Here is a 22,737-nt window from a genome sequence, read left to right as displayed (position 1 = left end):
AGTTGTGCAAGCTCAATGTTCTGACCACAATACCCCTTGTTACTGAAATCCTTGGGCATTAAATGGAAAAGAACTTTAAACATCCAAGTTACTTTTTTTTTTTTTTTTTAATTTGTTTACTCTTGTTGTGTTTACTGTTGGTCTGGGGTAGAACCGGGTAACCCGATTTGCATAGGCCCAGTGCCTGCCCACACGGCATTCCTCTGCCTTCCCAGGATCTGCAGGGGTGCCTCCAGCTGTGGGGCCGGGGGCTCGCTTGGCCGACCCAGCTCTGACATGTGGTTTTGTCTTTCCGGTCTTGCCTCTTATCTCACCTTATTATAGAATTCACCATCCAAGTATGTTATGATATTTGACCACTATTATTTAGGGTTGGGGCCTTTTTATATATTTAGCTGAGTGCATTAATTTCTGACGGGAAGTATTTTAGCCTACCTATAAAGATATGTGTGGAGAGAGAGAGGGTGGATTGTTCGAAGTACTTCACAATAACTCTACTGCTATTAGTCTGTGCAGTTAAATAACACAACACACAGTGTTTACTTCCATTTTAATTCTTTGCTCTTATACCTAATACAGTGGTTTTAAGTTGCAGAAGGGGTTTCTTTTTGAACTCCCTCTCTCTCCCTTTGTTATACAGAGCATAAAAATGAATTGCTGCTACAGACATCAATCTCAGACGTTCAGTTACTCAATAATTTAGCAGTAAAAAGCTCTATAATGATACAACTTCTGTAACTAGGAGAAAAAATTGGTCATCAGTGACATACTGCTGGGAAAGACTTATTCATTTACTATGGAATATCAATAACATATGAAGACTATGCACACAATAAACTATTAGTTGCAACATTTGGTTTACTATCAGTAAATGTTGATTGTAATTTATTCAAATGATACGTGGAAACTAAAAACTAAAGAAACATAAAATGTGATGGAGGTTTAATATTTCTGATATATATTTGCCTCGTTGAGCCAGTTTCCAGTTTTGTGTGTTAATTGTCCTCAGCAGCATATATTCCAGACTTCAGGACACTTAAAATGAAGTTGTTTGAAGTGGTAACAGATAAATATCCAGGTTTGAATTGTAAAGGTGATGTTATGCCCTTGATCCACGCATGAAGCTTATGGTATTGCATGGATCAAGGACATGCTGAGGTCCCAGAAAGAACAATGAAGGGTAACACAGCTTCCCCTGATAACTATACTTACTAGTTCATGAAGTGTAATTTGAGACCTCTTTCACTGTCTGCGGTCAGCACAGTAAATGCTGTTCACCTAAGCGTGGCCCTTATATTCTTCTTGTTTATTTTAGTTTTTCATGTGTTATTCAGATACCTTTAATACTTGTTACTTCACTCAGGCTATGAAGTGGATAAAACCATTTGTATGTGAACACCAGTAGCAGACTGGATCAAAGTTTTAGAGTATTTCTAGGCAGAAGTTGCAGGTGAATGAAATCTGAATGCAGGTGAAGTTTCTCAGCTTAGCCACCAAAAGAGTGAATTGGGCTTGTTAGCAGAAGAACAAGAGACTTGTGTGTATACAGAGATGGAAAGCCTCAGTGTAATCTGCTACGTCCTTCTTTCTATGCCCTTCTGCTCCAGGTCTTCCTAATGTGCATTGGATTTTGATTGGAGGACCAAAATTAAAGTTATCCCTTAGTAAAGAGAAGCTTAGGTGTACCCATTTTAAACAACTTCATGGTTTCTATGGGGCACAGCAGCCTGCAAATTCTCAGAGCCCTGTAGAAGAGTGGTACAAGTACTGTCTTCTGAAATCTGAAGACAGCAATTATCAGTTGCCATAAAAGTTATTCTAAGTTTGATCCCTCATCCTAATATTCATTTAATTATTCACTTCATTGTTTGTTGGGATTTTGTTCAGCTGCTCAATTTACAGTAGTTGACAACTTCTTTTGCAATCTAGAAGTTAAAAGCAGGTTACATTTTGTTAAAAGGCTACAGGGAGTCTACCTTAGGTTGTTGTGATTAATACAGGAAAATGTTAGCTTAATTATTATTCATTATCTTGGAATATTTGTTGAAGTAGCATGAAACATAACTACAATCTGTGTCTTAGGTTTAAAATGGCCACATAGTAACTTTTTAATTCAGTAAGTGAATCTGTACTTTTAAGATCATTATTGATTAAAGGAAACAGAAATGTTGTAACTTTGCTAGAATTTCCTTTTTAAAGTAGAAGGAATGTCAGGCCAACAAATTGTATAGTTTGTAGAAAGTTTTGTGTGTGTTTTTCTTCAGATAACTCAATACTACAGATTTTTAAAGTAATGATGATGTATGGCCGTGAATTATTGCCCCTTTAGATATGCAGATAATGTCATACATGACAGCAAGAAATTTGGCTATAACTGATAGTAATCTCCCTTGGTGTTTTGTTTGTGGTTTTTGTTGGGTATTTTTTGTTTGTTTCTGCTCCCCCCCCCCCAGTTCCCCACTGTGCCCCCGCCTTCCCCTCCTCCCAACACAGGAACACTTAGCTGTGATATTTTCCATTTCTTTGTGATCACCAAGCTGGGTTAGAGACCCGGGGATTAGAGTACACTCTTTGGTGACTGGAAGATTTGTATGCTTTCTCTTATTCCAATAGATTTTGAAATGTATGGGTTTGGCTTCTGAGTTCTATTTGCTGGGATTCAGATGGCCCTTGCTGCTCTTTCTGTAGCAATATGTGGTAGCAAATTGCTCTTAAAATGTATTTTAAAAGTAAACTACACAATTTTCAAAGCATAATGCTGTGTACGTATCTTGTTACCTGGTAGCCAGATCTCCAGCTTCCAGTGCGTGAGGATTTATTAATCTAACGTGATTTTACTAACTTTGACTTCTGTGGTCTTTAAATAGCCAAGTACAGTGTGTGTGATGTGTATTCTGCACGTGAGTTTTATGTTCATTCACTCCTCCTCCTCCTCAAAGTGTTCCACTACAGTATCTTCAGTATGACAGAGTTCCTATTTAGTCAACTCTTTCCTTTTTAACTCTTACAATCATTCTGTAAGTAGTGCTCCTTTGAAGTGTGCTTGACAGGAAGATGCAGCCTTTTTCTTTTCCCAGTAGACTTTAACCTCCTCAGGGTACATTTTTTAGGAATGGGTTATTTTTTTATTTTTCATGTGCATTCCAGTGCTGGGTCATTCTGCTGTTGACTCATTAAGGACCAAAGACACCACAAATCTGTTTCTTGTAAAGACTGGATGAGGCAAGGCTTTGTCACTGCTGACCTTGATTAGATTAAAATCGGGGAAGTAGAGGTGAAAATTCCATATCCATTGCTATCCCATGGTGCTGATTCTCTGTCACTTTTCCAGAGACCCTGTTTCTTTTTTTTTGATCAGAGTGTAGTTTCATTCAACAGATACCATCTTTTTCTCTTGCTCATTGTGCTTATGCTCTCTGGTTTTGAAAATGATAGCTTTTGGAGCCTTGTTTACACATTTTAGAACATCAGCTATAGTATATATTGTATAAGGGTAATTAATAATTAATAATATATTCCACTGATGCTGGATATGGTCTCCATGGTTAATATCTCTACAAAATGTATTTAAAACTTCTTTCCCAATATTTTTGGTCTTGTATTTTTTTTATTGATCAGGTAGGTTTCAGCAATAAGGAACTCTGTCTATGAATATCAGAAATAGTCATAATTACTTGCTGAAGAAATATCTGAAAACTCCTTGTTGTAATCGCCAACGTAGACTACCAGTATGCACCATCTGAAAATTCTGCTTGGATTCAAACCAAAATACTTATCTACATCTTGGACTAGCAAAGAGAGAGGTTATCCCTCAATAAATGATAGCCACGTGGTAGCATTACAAAAGGTCACAAGAACCTCCAAGTGATGAATTAGTTTGTGTTTAGGTGTTGTGGTTAGGCCATTATTACAGGCTCAGGCTGCTTTAAAGACAGAATATTTGAAATTACTTGACATTCCCTTGTTCCTGGGTGTCTGTTACTGTTTGTTAATTTATCCATATATCCACATTTGTAGAAATGACACCATCAAAAGCAATATCTTGAAAAATACTCATATTTCTTCTATTTTTAGCAACAGTCACTTTGTTCCTTAGCCTAATTAGGGCTATGCTGCAAAAATTCCCCATCTCATGGGTACAGGGAGCAGAATGTGGGCAGAGCAGGACGTAGGGCTGGAGCACTGCCGGGCCACCCTGCCGGGGCAGAGGGCTGTGCCCACGCCGTGCCAGGGAGCCTCCAGGGAGTGAAGTTCTTCTCTAAGTGACATCTCTCCTTTGGACAGAGATGTGGAAAGGCTTTTGGGTGGCTGTCAGATTTTGTGCTTTGCCTACATCTTTTCCAGAGATCATGAAGGACTTGTTTGTCCACAAGCTTTTTTTTTCCCCAAACTGCAGCTGTTGGTTTGATAAATAAATTGCTTCTGCTATACCGCAGGTGAGTTTTAGATCAGATCTGAGTAGACTGTATTTTTTTAATCAGTGCTTCTAGCATTTAAGCTTGCAGTGTTTTCAGTGTTAGGAACCCTGAGTCAGTGGGGATTTTCCATATAAACTTTTGAACTTTAGTGCTGGAACTTGGTAAAGAGTCAAGCTCTCAAGCGTTGTCTTTGTTACAGGTGCAAGGTGCTCTTTCACAGGCATTTCTTTTAGTTGCAGTTGTGCTTTTCTATCCCTTGCCACTTGTCTTCTTGCCTCTGTGCCCTCGAGTGTGCTGGAGCAACTGTTTGAGACAACAAGGTGAACTGAATTTGAGATTGATCTAGGTTAAAAATAACCCTGCAGAAAAGGGAAAGCAGGAAGGACATTGGTTAACCTGGATCAGCTTCCTGCTCCAGTTCCCCTCAGGTAGCAGACAGCTGTAGCAGTGCAGCTGGGTTAGGGCACCGAGCAGGGCTGCCTGGCCTGCTGCTGCTGCCAGGAGAGCTGTGCTGCTCTGCTGCTGTGCTGCTGTGCTTGCAGGCTGTGCTGCGAGGATTTTCCTACCATAGCAGTTTCTACAGTGTGAGGTAGAAGTGTTTCCTGAGGAATGGGAAAGTAGCAGCGGAGCTGTGAGGAGGTAAGTAAAGTGAGGAATGCGTTGTCTTAGAGTTGCAAAACTAGAAGACAAAATCAGTTTATTTCTCTTTTTTTTGCCTTTTCCTGCTGTTGTCTGGAAAGGATTACACACGTTTCTCTGATTTTGTTTATTTGTGTTATCCTGGTGTTCATGAGTTAGGACCCTATTTTGTTTGTAAAAACACAACAAAATTTGTTCCCTGAAACTCATGTGTTCTGTTTTGGAAAATAAGGTGAATACAAACAGATGGGAAATAAAAGATGAAAGGGAGGCTCTTAGTTTGTGTAGCAGGAGAATTGGGACAGCACTTTAGAGGGTATGCTGTGCAGGGAGCTAAAAGAAAGATGCTGGGAGAGCCCTGCCTGTGGTGTTGGGAATGAGCAGTGGTAAACACCGGTCTCTTAGTGCTCATCTTGGCTTTTCTCTTTGGCATCTCACTTGCTGTTTCTTCAGCATCTCAGCAGAAGAACGTCCGCTAAGAGTAAGGTTTCACAAAACAGCTGAACCCATCTGGTGACTTGCACTGTTGAAAAATCCATTTTTATTCTGAGACCCTTCACGGGTCACAATTCACGTGTTTTTCCGATCCGTTGTAAAGCTGTTTTACATAGGCAGAAAACTATGTGGGTTTTATCTCTTTGCTTTATCCATAATTATTTTGCACGGCAAATCAATTCACTGAGGTGTCAGGTGGCAAGAGACAGATTCAAAGGAGGCACTGAAAGCTCTGTTGGCAATGAAATAGTCCGGTGGCAAGAAAAAGGAGTGTATTTTCTTAGCGCTGAGCTCTTTAAGACCTCACTCTGCTAACTCCTTGGAAAAATGATTACTCCAAACCACCACTTTCCCATCTGTCTTTGTTCATATAATGAATTACTTCAAGACTTCAGGTTTTCAGGGAGAGGTGTTAGCACCTAGCAGTTGGACGTTTAGAGCTATGTGAAGATAGAGAAAAACAGAGCAAAATGTTGCTTGTTTCTGTCTTTATAATTATCAGGTGGATTTTAAAGAAAATAATATTTTAGAAGAGGGTTTTTTGTTTTATTTTTCATTTTGTATTTAACTTCTTTTTTTTTTTTGCCAATTTGATATTCAAACCAAGTACCAAAGTTTTTATTTCTTCCATTAAACTATTTTCTGCTTTTCCCTGCCCAGAGGGACAAGGGGCTCACTGGTTTCGGATAGAATGAGTTCTGCTACATATTCCATGATATACATCTAGTAAGGGTTAGACCAACTGCTTCACATTCTGCCGTGCAGCAAAGGTGTGGAAACACCTTGTTGTTTTGGATTTTGGCATTTATTATGTTTGGGGGTGGTGGTTTAATGGCCACAATTTTTGTGACTTCAGAATAAACAACCAGTTCCTTACATTGGATATCATCTGTCTGTAGTCCTGAGCAATAGTTTTGTGCATTTTAGAAAATCTTTTCAGAAAGTCAGGGGTGCATGTTAGAGCCAAATGGATGTCCAGATTCTGAGAAAGCATAAGTCTTTTCTGTGATGTAATTGTTCACTACCAGAGAGAGACTGATGGGCAGTTTTGAGCCAAATTGTCCCCTTAGGAAGGGCAGAGAGGTGCTGTTCTACCTTGCACTGACTGTTTCTTCAGAGAGATATGATATCTCTGTGATAGACTAACACTGAATAGCAAGATATCTTACCTGCGATATTAAAACAAGAGACGTAGAAAATCCTCCTTCATCACTCTGCTAGATAAATGAACATCTAATCTGTTGGGTGATTTGTAAAGGTAAACATTAGTTCTGTTATTCCTCTGCCTCTTGTTAACTTGTACCCTTTTGTTAAAATACTATGATATTTAAACAGAGGACATCAGGAACTTTTTGTATGTTTTATTTCATTCAGGTTAAGCTGCTTCCAGGAAGTGTGTACTCATTAACCAACTGCACTTGCTGCTAACCCTTGTCTGTAAACCCACAGACATCCACAGCTGCTGTGTGGCTCAAGGAATAAAAACAAAGGAAAGTGCATTTCTGGCACAAAGATGGAAACTTGAAAGATAGGAAAGATTGTTACTTTGCCTGTGCCCAGAATCCGTTTGCTTTCCCCTCTCATGAAATGACATAATTAAGGGTGTATGTACTCCAGTACATCAGCAGGTGCATTGTAATATTAATTAAGGCTAGTTTTGATTACTATAACATGAAGCAGTTTGAAGTTCTTTGTCTTGTAGTAGGTAGCAGTAACAGGGGTATTGTATATGTAAATTGTGATTGTTAAGCATATGATAATCTAGCCTGACTCTGCACAGGGCAAAAATGGGACTTAACTGCACCCAAAGTCTGTCATTAAGATGAAGTTTTTAATGCAAATTACCTGTATTCAAGCATTTTATTAACTGATCCATAGATTAATGTGGGAGATGGAGGTTTTAATCAGGGTTTGTCGTTGAAAAATGGGATAGGTCCTGAGAGAGCGCGGAAAAGCATTACATAGCTAAAATCATGCCAAGCCCATTTGAAAGATCATGGTATTTCCCTCTAACTGGTGTCATTATGATAAAAGGAGATTTTTTCATTGACTTGTTGAGGACTATATTGGGCAGTTTTTAAACCTTTAATGCTTCAGCTGTACATTTGCTCCTTGTGAAAACTTGTTTCGTGAGAAGTGGGGGTCTCACTGAGCTCTAGGGCTGTGCATGCTCTGCAGACCCCAGCACTGTTCCTCTGCTTAGGAACTATGGGGTAAGCACTCTAAAGCCGTGGAGGCTGCACCGGTGCAGCCCGTGGGCAAGCTGCATTCTCTGAAAAATCTACAGGTTAGTGCTGCGTGTTTATGTCAACTGAACTTCAGAGTCAAATGATGTGCTAGACCATTTAGCTTAATTTAATGGCAAATGTGACTATCAAATTGTGAAACAAATAAGTTTTGCAGTTTGTTTAAGTGCCCAGCAGCTTCACGGGATGTGGAATCGCCCGGGACCTTGAGAGTGTGTAGTGCTTTGTAGTGGCTCTTAGGGTGTCTCCAGGTTCTTTGGCAAAATTAGCAGATTTCTTCCTCTTTGCATTTCCTGAGGACTAATGATCAGATGCAACTCAACACAAAACAAAATTAGCTTCAGTTTTTCGCATGGAATGTGCTAGTACCGAAGGAAAAGTCCCATTTCTGTCTAAATTTGGCCAGTTGTTATGACATGCTTTCTGTGAAGATGGGTCTTTTGCTTCTACCTACATGATTATCCAACTGCTCATTTAATATTCAAATGCAGAATTTATTTCATTTGCATATTAACTTAGTTTTTTATATTGAACTCTAAGGTAGGACATTCTTGAATTTTAAATGAATGTGTTCACAGTCTGGTTTTTTCCCCGCTCCTATTTCATTTATTACCGTTTGTTGGTGACGAGCATCAAACACCTCGCATCTCAGGTGAGCACTCAGAAAAAGGTTGGCAAGGATGGAATGATGTCCATGTGAAGGATATTATGTAATTGCTGTGTGACATCTCTTATCCAGAATAGGTAGAGGACATGATCTGTAAAACTGTGTGTGGCGTGAGAAATGTTCAGTGCTTGCCTGCTTCTTGCATTTGCTAAGCAGCTGCTTTGAGTCACTGCTTCTGTTGGCTTTTTCCTTAGGAACAGATACCAATTTATTCCTAATAAAACATTAGAGCCCTTCTTGAGAATGAGAAACTACAGAAAAAGAGGATGGAGAAAAACCAGGCAGCAGCTGGTAAAAGGAGTGTGGGTCAAGAAATGTAAAAGGGAGGGAGCCAAAGGGAGCACTAAGTGGAATATGTTCTGGGTCTTGTCCGTGTTCTCCCATCTCAGAAAAGGGAGCTGATAACTGCTGGCCAGAGATGCTCTTCCCGAGGAGGTCAAAGTAAATACCACAAGTGTCAGGGCATCCTGAAAAGCTTCTTCCACCTGGTTGCAGCTTGGTCAGAGCAGTGGAATTTGATGAAGAGATCCTGCATCGTGTAGAGCCTTAGAAGGGAAATGTATAGAAAAAACGTGAGCCAAGAGCATCTTAATAAGAGGTTTTGGAGAAGCTGGAGTAGGGGTTGCCATTTGTCCCATTTAGGCCATGACACACGTGTGTTCCACCTTATCCACAGGGAGCTGGCTCTCAGGACCCCAGGAACAGCATTGTGATGTGCTCGTATCTTTCAGCCCTGTTTTTCCTGGCTGGGCTCTGGATTTAGCCCAGAGTACAAGCTGGTGCACCTGGCATCGTGCCTCTTCTGGTGGTAGGAGATCCTGTCCCCTGCTGGTTAGGCAGGGCAAATGGTGAGGAAGTGAAGTACAGGGCACAGCGGAATTTTCCAAGGCGAGGTGTGAAGATGAACTGGATGCCATGCAGCCTACGGAAATACTGCATGGAAGAGGCATGTGTGTCTCAGGACAACAATCTTCTGCTGGTGTTACCCTTCCCTCAGGCTGTAGTCAAGAGTTAGGCTGTCGCTGCACAGGTGGCATTGCAGGTCAGGGCACTGGTGACCGCCTTCATGCCAGGTGCCCAAAGCTACATTCTGTATTTTTGTTCTGCCGTGGGTGCCAAGTATACTTGGCATGTTCTCTAGTTTCACTCACTTGGGCTTGTTTGGGGAGGTTGGTGGTTTTTGGTTTTGATTTGGCTACTGTTAGGACTACATATTTGCCTTCTTAAATTGTAACAACTTGAAGGACCGGATTTATATCTGCTTGTAGGTCATCTTTCAAAACTGTTCTAATTTTACTGTTCCTTCTTAAGTACTTGAGCAGAACAATTAGCTGGGAGTACTTTTTAAACAGCACGGTATTTTAGTACTCACATAGCAGTCCTCTAAGTTCAGATCTAAATTATCCAATGCTGTGACAATTAAGCCATGTTTAGACCACAAAACCACCCCAGTGAGTTCAGACATCTATAAAAATGAAGTACTGCTTTTGTTGTGGTTACATATTGTTTCCTATCAGAGGATACTGCAGAGTTGTTGCTGCTGCAGCAGACGTGTAATTCTGATTCAGATAACACTCCTCCAAATACACAAAGAAACAAGAACCTCCCAAACAATAACAGATGTCAGTAGCATCTGCAATTTAATCTTTCATGAGAGAATATGCTCTCCCATGCGATGAAATGCCCCAAAAAAATTTAATGCTACCTTTCATTCAATAGTTTTTGATGTAATCACAAATAGGGAGATTGATGTTTCATCGTATTCTTGGAGTGCAAGCCAATGGGCTCGTGTCAGCAAAGAAGTGAAGGTCCCAAAGAGGAGTAACATTGCATTGAGACACGTCAGTGATTATTTTTTTAAACACATAACACTAGTGTGCTTCTGTATTTTGGAAGAGAAAAAATACTCCTCAAGCTATAATGCTATTGCTGATACCTATATAATTACTAAATATTTAATAGGGACTATTTATACTGTTTCTTAATTTTCTTGCATCTTCCTTCTTCAGTATTACTGCTACTTGGACTTAAAAAACTGCCAATAGTTTTGGCTTATGCCCATATACTGAACATATTCCATCCTTGGCAACTGAAGCATACGTTTTCCCCAAACTCAGTCTGTTTTTCATTATTAAGTGCACATTCAACAAGAAATCAAAACTGTTTTTCATATAACTCCTGCCTTCTTGAGGTACCCAACTACAGTCACACCACTTGAGAGGAATCAAATTCTCACCATGGCTTTATTCTGTAAAATGTACTGATCTCTGTCTATTCTGTCCTCCCTAACTTGCAGTCACTTTTTATAAACCCCTCTCTAGTGCTGCACACGTATCAAACAATCTCAAGCTCAACAGACTTGCTCTACTCAGCTTTCCTGTAGCATGTCACAGAATCATAGAACACCAGGTTGGAAGGGACCATGAGGATCATCTGGTCCAATCTTTCTCAGCAAAAGCATGTACTAGATAGGATGACCCAGCACCAGTTGAACCTTAGAAGTGTCCTACTGTTGAAGAGTCCCCCAGTTCCCTGTGGAAATTATTCTAATGGCTGAGAGTACTCATTGTGAAAAATGTTCCTCTCGTGTCCAAGTCCAGGGGGGCTGCATGTGAAAGGCTTGCACTTAGATGCTCTCCGTACTGAACATCGACTCCTCTGTTTCCTCAGCCACTGTGTTCTGGGCTGGTCCTCTGAACAACAGGACTGGCACCAGAACAAGTAAGTTTGTGTGTATTAGTGGAAATGAGCGAGTTGATTTAGTTGGTGGAGAAAATTATAGTGTTCTGAATAGAACTGTGGAAAATCAGCCAACTACTATTTTCTGTTTGGAATTATTTTCACACAAAGAAAGGCAGAACTACTACAAGTTATCTTCTGAAAGAAGGGACATTAGTGTAGGGCTCGTAGCAGTAGGCTACGAACTTTATTTTCACTTTAAGTGAAAAATACATCCTGCAGAAAATCAGTATCTTCACCATTAAGTGGAAAATTCAGTTCAGCTGCAGAAAAGGTAAATGCAAGAGGTGCCTTCATTTTTCTTGTCAAAGATCATAGTAAATTTGCCGTGCTCATACCTGTGGCCTTACGGTATCATTTAGGGTAACTTCAGTATGGATTCTGTCACATCTCCTCATGCTGCTGCACAGTTCTGTGCATCTCTTCCTCCTGTTACTGCCTACTCACATGCTGGATCTAAAATGAGTGTGTATGTATTAGTCATCTTCCAGTTTTATTTGTCCTAACAAATACTTGAGTACATTCTGGAGCAATTAAAAATATGAAGAGGAAGACTAGTGATCTTTGTCAAAATAGATTGTGCTCTGACGACCATGAGGGTAATCACATTTAACAGAACTAAAATGATACAAAAACTGTTTTAGTCTCAGTTGTAAGTAAAAATGGGACAGCTTTTGCTGATAGTATTTGAGAATGGTATGGTGATGCATATCATTACTCAGTCAGTCAGCAGCATCTCTGGTTCAAGAGAAGGCTCCAAAGAGTCCCTCAAATTAAAAACTGTCTTATGTTAACATATCTAAAACCTGAGATCAGTGCTTTCTCCTTCCCTTCAGTGAAACACTTGTGTTTTCTTCGATGGCAAAATCCACTTGCAACAGCATTTCACCCTTGTTTCACATCCCTGCTTTTTATCAGCCCAGCACAAGGTGGGGCAGTGTTTTAAGTGAGGTCCATGAAATTAAAGGGTTAAAACAGCCAGGCCAGGTGGGGGCAAAGGTCTTAACTACTATTTTGGTGGCACTTCAGAGCAGTCCTTGAACAGCTGTATCAGCACAGGAGAAGCAGCAAATCGTAGCTCTGAGCAGAGCAGCAGGGCTGGTAAGGGCAGGGTTTTTTCAAGTCAGCTTTACTGCCAAAGAAAATTGGTCATGTAAGTACTCCACGAGCAGCAAGTAGAAGATTGTTTCATAATTATAGCCTCAAACCTCAAGCTGGAGACAGTACAAACATATTTGGGTTTTTTTTCAAAAAAACATCATGCCAGCAGAAGTCAGGTTCTACTCTGAAAGCTCTTGCCCACCAGAAATTATAAAATTGCTTCTAAAAGAGGTCCTGAAAAAAAACACTTTAAACAACAGCAAGAAGTAATTGGGGCTACAGCCAATTTAGAAATTCAACCAGATCATCATACAGCACTGTCCTATGGTTGAAAAGCACAACAGTTACTTGGCTAGATTATGTTCTGTATTTCTGCCATCAATTACTTAATATAACTTTTTCTTTAATAAACGACTTGGTTTCAAACATCTGCTTAAAAACAGAAAACACAAAACCAAACCCAAAACCCACCACCACCTAATCCCAACTCTTCTGAAGGGAACAACTTCATAATACCACTTTAGCTCCTGAAAACAGCAAACTTCTAAAGAGATGGGTGGCTCAAATGTTATGGATAAGTTAATATTTATTTTGTAATGGTCACTTGGGATCTTATTATCCCCACTGCACGTGGTCCAAGTTAAATGTTAGAACTTTTCTATCAGGATTTCACCTCACCAAACAAAACACAAAAAACCTGAACAAACAACCCTCCCTCCATATCATCGTGATTTTTCAGGTTAGAGAAAGTGAGGAGGATAACAGTTTTATTACAACAAATAGGATTATGTTCTAGGCAATATAATTGTTTGTAAACATTTGATTGTATTTTGACAAATACGATGTTGGCGAGTGATACATTGGAGTTGAAGTTAGAAAAATGGGAAGAAATGGTAGCTAATATATCAACAGTTGCATCTTAAAGCCTTCGTGTATTAGTAATTTAAAATTCTGTAATGTACATGAATAGTCTGTAGAGTTATGTGAGGTATAACAGGAAATCAGATATCGGTTTTACCTTTTTACAAGTGAATGTACAAAAGAGTGGAGATGATGGTCAGTTCTTGTTCCATTCACATCTTAGTCACCAATTTTGATAAGGCAGCCAAAATAAGAAGCCTGTTTCAAGGGAAAGTCTTTTAATATGTTGTGGTTTGTTGGTGGGTTTTTTGGTATTTTTTTGTTTGTTTGTTTGTTTTTAGCAGGTGTATTTATTTATATAAAAGGGAATAAAGTGTATTTGAAATATTTATTCTCTTAGGGAATTTTTTAGTTTTTCATTTGAGTCTCAGTATGTGTGGGTCACACTGCTGCTCCAAACACAGCAGTTTTGATCTGAACATAATGGATGTAACGTCCTTATAAATATGCCGTAAGTTATTTGCAGTCTGCTGGTGGTGGTGTGGTAGTTGTATTTTGAATTTGGGTGTCTGGTTAAGGGTAGAAAAAAATTGTACATTTATGGTCAAAGTTGAATTTTTTTAAACTATGTCATTAATAGGTAAAGAATTTGCTTTTCTTCTGTTGTTCTCCTGGCACTTGTTCATGCCAGCATGGTGCAATTGACTTGTGTCTTACCTCAAAGAATTTCAGCCTCTTAATAAAAGCATTTTTAAGAAGCTGAAAATCTTTTTACATTGAAATCTGATATTCTGGTCTTCTGTTAGATGATGGAAGTACAGCATTTTCATTCATTCAAGCTATATGTTTCAGTATTACTTGGGATGTATTAACAAAGAGAATATATCTTATGAACAAATTAGTTTATGAGGATCAACACAGTTTGTCTTAATTCAGTGTTTCTATTTTAGCACATGTAGCGACGTAAAAGATATGAATATCTTCTTTATTGAAGAGTATTTTATGTTACTGTCTTTCCACTGAGTTATTTTAATGACAAGCACTACTAAGATTCTCACAAAAAGAAAATATTTTGAGTTTTGGATGTGGCTTTCCTGCCAACAGGTGTTTATATACCATGTCCCTGTCTCCTGTTTTGTCTTTTGTCTTCTAAATTCTGGTACAGCCAAGATTGTCAGTCATTCGTACTAAACTGTACCCGTTCAGGTAATCAGGAAGACATTTCCACTTCTAAAAAAGAAAACTGATAGGTACATCTTGTTGAAACAGGCTGTCATTGGGTGCTTTTTAACACTTTGTAATTCAAGAAGATACTTTAATCTCATATTTCAGGATAATAATGTTGCTTTAATTAGTAAATGGTGAAGTCTATTGCAGGTGAAAAACTATGCATTTTAGTATTTTGACCTACTAGTTATTAGTTAAAATTTGCTTTGCCTAAAGATTACATTATTTCAGTGTGGTTTTCAGTGTCTTACTTTATTTGGTAAGTGTAGGATTATTCAAACTCTTCTTATGCTACCTCTTACTATGATGCTTGTGACATTATGGGTTGGATAAATTTTAGTGAAAGCGAAGGATGGAAATGCAACTTTCCTGTTTTTGCTAAATAAAACAAAAAAAATCCACCAAAATTCAAACCAATCAAATGAGTGTTTTCAAATTAAAAAACCAGGCAGCACAGTGGTGAGCTGTTTCAGGCAGGAGAACTGTAGCACCTGTGGAAGGCTGTATCATTTGGTGAAGATGTGTGTCTGTGTTTCTGAGGGGAATTGAAGGCACAGCAAGGGAGCCCCAGGGAGAATTGGGGCCAACAGTGGAACACAGCCTGTGAAAAACACAGGAAGGTATTTTTTGGCTGAGCACGGCTAAAGAAGCCTTCCTATGGACTTTGCACATTTATTTCTTTGTAGAGGTAGAATTTTATGCGTTCTTTGTAAATGCCCAGGACTGCGTCAAGGTGATCTGCAGAGAGCAGCCCCTCCCCTGTTTCTTCTGTTCAGTGATGAGTGGATGATGGAAACAAGCAGCCAGCTCAGGTCAGATAGGCAGCAATGTGCATTTGTGTGGGGAGCTTGGGTTTTTTTCTTGGCTGACAGAGATATAAAGGTATGTACTGTCCCAAAGATTTTTTTGCTCTATCACCTAGTCCTGTTTCTTTGCTTTCATGTTATGGCTTATTATTTCTATCAACAGGCTGAGATGTGAATTTTCAAATGATATGTCATTTTCCTTTCCTGGGCAGTTAAACACCAATATATGCTTTCTCTATGGAAACAGCTTCTCAGAGCTTGTGATCAGAGGCCACCAGATATAAAGTGTATCAGTTTATTTCGCAAAACTGATGCTTTCTTGCTGCTAAGAAAGTTTGCAATTCTTATGTAAATTTATAAGCTTTAAAAAATGCTGTTGCAACTTTTCCAATTCTGCCAGATCTTTATTGTCCATAATAAAGAGTCAGCTTAAAAAAATGAATTTTTATGCCTGTATAGCTCTGATAACAATTGAAGGATTCCTTGCTTGGGGAAATTAAAATCAGTCTCATGGAGGGGAGGGGGGAGGAGAAGGGTTTTATTGAGGAATTGAACTTTTATTCCTATGTGTTCTTCTTACGATTCCTCTTGAACTTCTTTCAGATGTAATTAGCACAGACAAACATGCACACACCCTTTGTGTTTTTTATTGAACCTTTTTTCCAAACTGTCTTTCTGTCTAGCTCTGTTTTATCTCTCCATTATGGTTTTGTTCAAATTGGAATTTGTACAACAGTGTACACACACACATATCTTCAAACTATTTTCTGTTGAAGTTCTATGTGAAAGTTACTTAATTTGTTACCAAAACTTTACCAATGCAGTGGGTCGAGAATAAAATATAACCTGAATTTCCTCCCTGCTTATTTTCTTATCATTCTAATAACTTTATTTCTTCTTCTTTATGAAATAGGCACTCACATAGCATTTGATCATCGTGGGGATAAAAAAACCCCAGTACCTGCAGCTGAAAATAGTATGATTTAAGTAACCTGTCACAGAGCAAGGCTAGTGTCTCCTCAAGGGTGGTGTTGAGTAGCCTTCAGTGTCCTGGTGCTGCTGGGGGCCACTTGGTCCCGCTCCCAGAGTTGTGTAGATCTTCCCATCCTACACAAAGGAGCTCAGCAGATGCATTTCCTTTGCTGCCTAATCCCAAATGAGTGCCAGGGTAGTTCAGTACACTGTTCTGCAGGAGGTACCAGTCTGTGGAATAATGAATACATGACTGCATCTGTTATAAAAAAAAAAAACATGTGAAAGAGGATCATGCAGGGGTTACTAAAAAGATGCTAATCCTGGCTTTTTTAATGCCTTTGAATGCCAAAATATGAAATATAAATCATGTCTTTAAAACATAATTTTCTGTTTAAGTTATGTAGACAAGTACTTGTTTATACAGTTTGATTTGTAAATGTCTTTCTATGAAAAGGCAGTAACTTTTACTAGTCATTTCCTGTCTTTATTCAGAAACATTCATAATTAGTATGACAGTAGGTTGATAGCGGTTTAGTTCACTTTATCCAGTGTCAGTTGAATTTCTGGTTATTATTTTTAGGATGTACAATAAAGCTAAAAGGTAATATAGTAGCTTTTTCAGTGGCAAAGCTTGTAGCTTGTATGCTTTTATGTTCAAGTTAGAGGAATTTTATTAAAAATTTTGAGAAGACGTCAGTTTGGATAGATATTACATCAAGTTTAGCAAAGACAGTTTGGGATCATGAGAAAGGGAATAGTTACTGGTGCTAAGCCTTTGTTCTCTGGAACTCTTAGAGAGTTCTTTTTTCTAAACTGAGAAGTACTCCTAACAACCCTGTTAAAAGCCCACCTGTGTGTGTTTTGTAGGAACAGCAGAAATGTGTCAGGCTGTGGTATCAGTATGAGAGTTGCTTGTAGATACTCTTTGACTCTTATCCGAGGTCAAAGCACAGTATTTGTTGACCCTCCTACGTAGGCTTGATGCACTGAAAATCTGGGCTGTTAAACTTGGGAGTCATATGATTGTCTAAATCCTTACTTCTCATTCCCGATGTTCCAGAAAAACAAGGCAGAGGCAATTCAATCAGGCTTAACAGTCCTATGGCTTTTAACCATTTCTGAATGCCTGTTAGGGGAAACGGTGCTTCTGGGAAAACCATTAGCTTTTAAAATTAGTTGGCACTATTAAGCACCTTTCATCTGAAAACTGGCAAGTAACTGCAAACATTTGTTAAACAATTAACTCTTTAAAAGACCTAGACACACAGCAATACAGTGAAGTGACTTCTTATAATTACCATAGGCTTATAGTAACACTTCTAGTAAGTTAAAATAATGAATATATTCATTTTTTTGCCAGTCATGCATGCAAATTGGCAAGTCTGTTACGGAGAGAAAACTACACCTTATTTTATGGCAATTAGTATATCAATTTACTTCACATTCTCAAAGTGCTTATTAATTTTAGCTCAAAATAGATCAAATGTACCACATGTGACTGCTGTATCATAATACTACTTATCTATTTTTAAATCTAAATGGACTCTGGGAAAGTACTTTGCAAACTTTTGGCTTCTGTTGCAGAGGAGGTTTCCTATGTGTTCCTGGGTAAAGTGCCTCGCAGTGGAGTCCTGGAGTATCCATTCTGGCCGTGTTTTAAGCTTTTATGTGTGTTAATAATAAAAACCTGAAATAAGACTCAGGTGAATTGTGTAAATCCTTTTTCAAAATGAGCAAGCTGAGGAAACTCCATCTGCTTCATTTCAGTCCTGAAAATGTCCAGCTATTGGAAAACAAAATGAGATGTATGCTGAAAGTCATGAGCTCAGAATCATATTAATGGTATTTTGTTTTGTAAATGTTTTTTCTGCGAACTTACATTCAACACCAAAGAAATAATTGTTGTTTTCCTGTGTGTTAAGTTTACAAGCTTTTCAAAACTTATTGTTTCTTATTAAAAATATATCAGCTATTGGAAAGCAGACAGTCTTCACCTTTCTTACTCTGCAATCATGGAATCACAGCTCAAATGTTATGGGTAAGTTAATATTTATTTTGTAATGGTCCATTGGGATCTCTTTATCCCCACTACACGTGGTCCAAGTTAAATGTTAGAACTTTCCTATCAGGATTTCACCTCACCAAATTATCATAGTTGTGAAAACAGATAAAGTAAGAGTTACCAAGGCAGTGAAGAGTTTTGGTGTTTTCTAGGGTGAAGTCTGCTGTAAAATACAACAGATAAATCTAAGGAGAGCAGATGAAATGCTGCTAAACTGGTTGGTTCCATGGTTCCATCGGAGCATGCCTGAGGTGTATCTGTAGTTTGGTATGCATATTTGAGTCAGCTATTGCCAAGTCAGACGTTGCTAAAATATTGAAGAATATTGAAGAAGTGGGTGTTTCGTCTTTCATTTGTGCCCAGTTGGCAGTCAGTAACTAAATTAAGTTTTCATTCAGATTGAGAACTGAAATGAAAAAAAGTTGAGATAATGAGATTGTGTTAAATCAGTTTTTGGCCTTTGACCTCCTAAAATTAATGTTTAAAACAGAATTAAGTGTGGAATTTTATATAGATGTGGAGTACTGTCCTTTAAATGGCTGAAGAATTGGGGCAGTGAGGGGTTAGGCTATTTTCTTCTCTATCAACAGTAACAGGCCAGACCTCTTTTTATCTGGAAAAACTTTGCCTGCACTATGCTTTGGGGGCTTGCATTGTATGACATATATATATATATATATATTTTAATGATATGAGAGAATAAAACTGTTGTAATTGTTTGAGACAATACTGCTGGTGAAGGTGCCTTTTCTTGCTTTCTAACTTACCCTCAAACTGAAGTTTTGCCTGCTCAGATGCAGAACCCCCATCCTGTCCTTCCTTAGCTCCTTGGATCAGTTTTGCCTCAGCCTTGTGTCAGCTCCCTAGTGCAGTCTTGCGTCAGGACTCAATTCCTTGCTATTAGCCCTTCCTCTGCTTTTTTTCTCCCTTTCCTTCCCCCAGCTCTGTTGCAAAATTCCAATTTTTGACTGAGTGTTTGCAACATTCTGGTGTATTCTAGTATTGTTACATTCCCCATGTTCGTGTCATAGTTGTGTCATATTTCAGCCTGTTGTATCAATGATTAATGTCAAAGTTGCTGGTGTAAATATTACTGTCATACCTTTAAAAGGTCTATTTCACTCAACATGTTTTCTTAGGAGGCTCTCATTTGGGATTTATTGGATTTAGGACAAAAATCAGACCTTATTAAATGTGTCCTTTTTTTTCTTTATAAACTGAATCTCTTAATCTGTAATATGACAGCCAATTTAAATTGTTTACTGTCAGAAGTCTAATGTTAATCCGTCTTCTCGTATGATGCAAAAAAAATTTAACAACAATGTTTGAACTTGAGGATGCCAATTTAAGCATATGAAACACCAAAATAAGTCTTATTTTTACTTTAAACAAAAAACAGTCAATTTTATTTGAAATTGTTTCCATGTATATGACTTAGTTTTCTATTAAATTTCAGGCTACCAATTATTTTTAGACAACATAAATTAATGAGAACAGATGGAATGTATGATTAGAAATTTTGGCATATTGAGCAGTCAGGCTGAACTGAAAAATACTTGAAAGTATAATATGTGGGACAAAATTATATCAAAGAGGTATTTGCAAAAGCAGGGGTGCAAAAGGATGCTTTGGAGAAAGGCAGAGGGAGGGAGCCCCAGGGCTCAGCCCCTCTCACACTGTGCAAGGCGTGGGGAGTGACAGTGTCTTCTCCAAGGGGTGACAGTGTCTTCTCCAAGGGGTGACAGTGTCTTCTCCAAGGGGTGACAGTGTCTTCTCCAAGGGGTGACAGTGTCTTCTCCAAGGGGCCGTGGCCAGTGTCTGGAGAACTGTATCTGTGCACGTGAATTCACTCCCTTAAGGGCCTGAACCAAAGAATTTCAGTAAAAACTGACCAAAAGAGTGGAAGGAGGAGAGAGATTCTGCTTCTCAAAAACACTGCCTAATGTATATTTGTATAATGATGTTCATATATGATGTTTGGAATTAAAATATTTACCACGAGGCATAAATTGCATTTTTTTAATAGTATAAAGAAGAATTTGTCTTTGTAGAAAAGGAGAAGAGTTAAAAGTTCATGCTAAGTTTGTTGCTCTGCTATTTTCAAATCTATTGTAGGTGACTTGCCAGCATTTTATTATCAGGGTTGTTAGTTATGGTTTTGTTTGGAGTTCTACTGAAAGTATTCTTTTCTTATTTGTGTTCCTTGAGCTGATTGCTTTAAGAACTAAATTTGTACCCAGGATATCAGCCTTTCTTTTCCTTTTCTTAGAGTGAGTATATACGTACCCACTTTCCTTAGAAAGTTGTGTTTCAACATGAATGGCTATGAGGCTGCAAGTTTTCCAGCAGTGCATAAAGCTTTGATCTTCTAGCTGGAGTTGTTGTAATTCAGGAGTAAAAGAAACTTTTCTGTGTAGGCTGTGCAGTGTGTTAGGAAGGAGCTCAATAAGCTACATCCAAGTGAATGAATGTGAAGGAAGTGTAAGAGGTGTAAAATAATTTGGGATCCTGTGTTTGCTTTTGGGCAATTTGCCAAGTCTTTGTTGTTAATTCTATGAAATAGTAGATTGAGGAACTATATACAGTTTTAAATGCTACAGTCCTGGTGGATGGTGGTGATGAGCATTAATGAGGTGCTTTTGATAAAGACTGTTCTTGAATTGGAACTCTTGGTGTAGCTTTTCAGTTATGAGAATCTGCTGCTCTGTTCCTAGAGTTCATGGTTATGTCCTAGAGTCCTAGAGTTATCCTACAAAAAGCAGGGAGCTAAGATACCTTTGGAGCCTGCCGTCTGTCTGGTGTGTTTTCCCTGGGTGTGGAACCCTGTTCTCCAGGGGGCTGGTGCTGCACAGACACTGCTGCTGCTGGGGGACTAACGCAGAGCTGCTGGAGTGGCATCGCTGAGGGAGGGGGGATTACTGCTGGATTTAATCTGCTCTTCATTACCTCACGGGCAGAGGTCTTAATGAACATATACCTGAAGATAATAAGTGTACAGAGATGTAGTTAATCCAGTAATTGTCACAAATGAATCTTCAAAAAGGACAGAAGGTGAGCAGGTTATAAAATCTAGTGCTGCTTTTGTTTTTGCAAAGGAAAGAGCAGCAAAATTTCAGTTAGCTTAAATAATATCCTTCATGGTCACCTTCTGCCTATATCTTCCTTTCTCTTCCTACCCATCTTGCCATATATGCATTTTAGTCCTAGGATGTCTTTGGCACCTTGATAGGTTCCAAATTGGATCATTAAGGACTCAAAAGTAATATTTTGAGTTGTTTTCCAGGATCTATCTATTCATTCTACCCTCTGAAAAGTTCTGTAAGAAACTGTATTCAGTGTGCCTAAATAGTATTTTACTTGGGTGAAAATAGTAGGGGTTGCATAGATTTAAGGTGTGCCTGAAAAGGTAATGCAAGTGTAGATTTCAGACTGGGTAGAACTTAGAATCACATTCAACATGGACTCCCAAAAGCCATTCATCTTCAGAACTTGGCCGTGTTTGACATCCTGAATGCCCAACAAACCTCCAGGAACTGGGCAGAGTTGCATTAGACAATATTAGCTTTGTTAGCCTTGTACAACTTTTCAGAAAAATTAGGTATCAGCAGTGTTTTCAAAAATTACAGTAATGCTTCATTTGCCTTATTTGGCTGACAAATCAGTTGATATTTACTTCTGAAAGTATCGACTTCACGGAGGCAGAGGAATGGAAATGTCAAAGTAGGTTACCTAGTAATACATAAGCAGTCATTTCCACTTCAGATAAGTATTCATTTAGGCTTTCATTTCTGTGTAATTTGGGTGTTGGGCTTTTTTTTATCATATAGGAAAGATGAGGACAGGACTCAGTTATTGCAATTACTGAGTTCATTATTTTGATATTTTGCTTAAATGGGATGCCATGTGTTTCCTTCCACCCACCCCCCCAAGAGTGGAGGGAGGTGGATCTTATAGTGGAAATAAGTTTACAAAAAATTGCCCAATGTATTGCAGCTGGTACCTCATTTTGGCAGTTTTCTTGGATAGAGTTTAACATGAGAGGAATTGGAAGAAAACCAGAACCTTCCCACATGCCATGTGACTCCCAGAAATAACAACTCTGTATTGAGCTTGTTAGGAAGAATTATGAGCATCTGAGACTGGCTCATAGGGAAACATGGTTGTTCTTCCAGGAGGAAGAAATGAAGCCTCTGCCTAGTTACAAACTTTTAAGTGTTTTTCTCAAACAACTTAGTTCAACTAAACTAAGATAACAAACTCAAGAGATAACATGTCTTACAGCTCTGCTGAATTAGAGGGGTTTTTACTTCCCAGAAATTAGAAAGGCCTGCAAGATGCTATCGTGAGATAGACTTCAAAACTTTTCCTTTATTTTGGAGTAATCATGATTAGGATGGCCTATGCTATGATGTGACTGCTACAAGATTAAGGATGGCATTGGCAGCTCTTGGCAGGAGCTGCCCCAGTGGGGAGTGCTGGCTGGGCAGTGCTCTGTTCTCTC

The 22,737-nt window shown here is 38.8% G+C and overlaps 1 protein-coding gene across 4 annotated transcripts in view; it reads left to right on the top strand.

Moving 5' to 3' along the window:
• Window positions 1-22,737, top strand: part of PRKACB (protein kinase cAMP-activated catalytic subunit beta) — a 75,249-nt gene that overhangs the window by 10,323 nt on the left and 42,189 nt on the right. The window lies entirely within an intron of this gene.

The sequence above is a fragment of the Chiroxiphia lanceolata genome, chromosome 9 (assembly GCF_009829145.1).
Source record: "Chiroxiphia lanceolata isolate bChiLan1 chromosome 9, bChiLan1.pri, whole genome shotgun sequence".
NCBI classification, from domain to species: domain Eukaryota; kingdom Metazoa; phylum Chordata; class Aves; order Passeriformes; family Pipridae; genus Chiroxiphia; species Chiroxiphia lanceolata.
The sequence above is the reverse complement of the archived record's forward strand: the minus strand, read 5'-3'. Positions and strand labels throughout refer to the sequence as shown.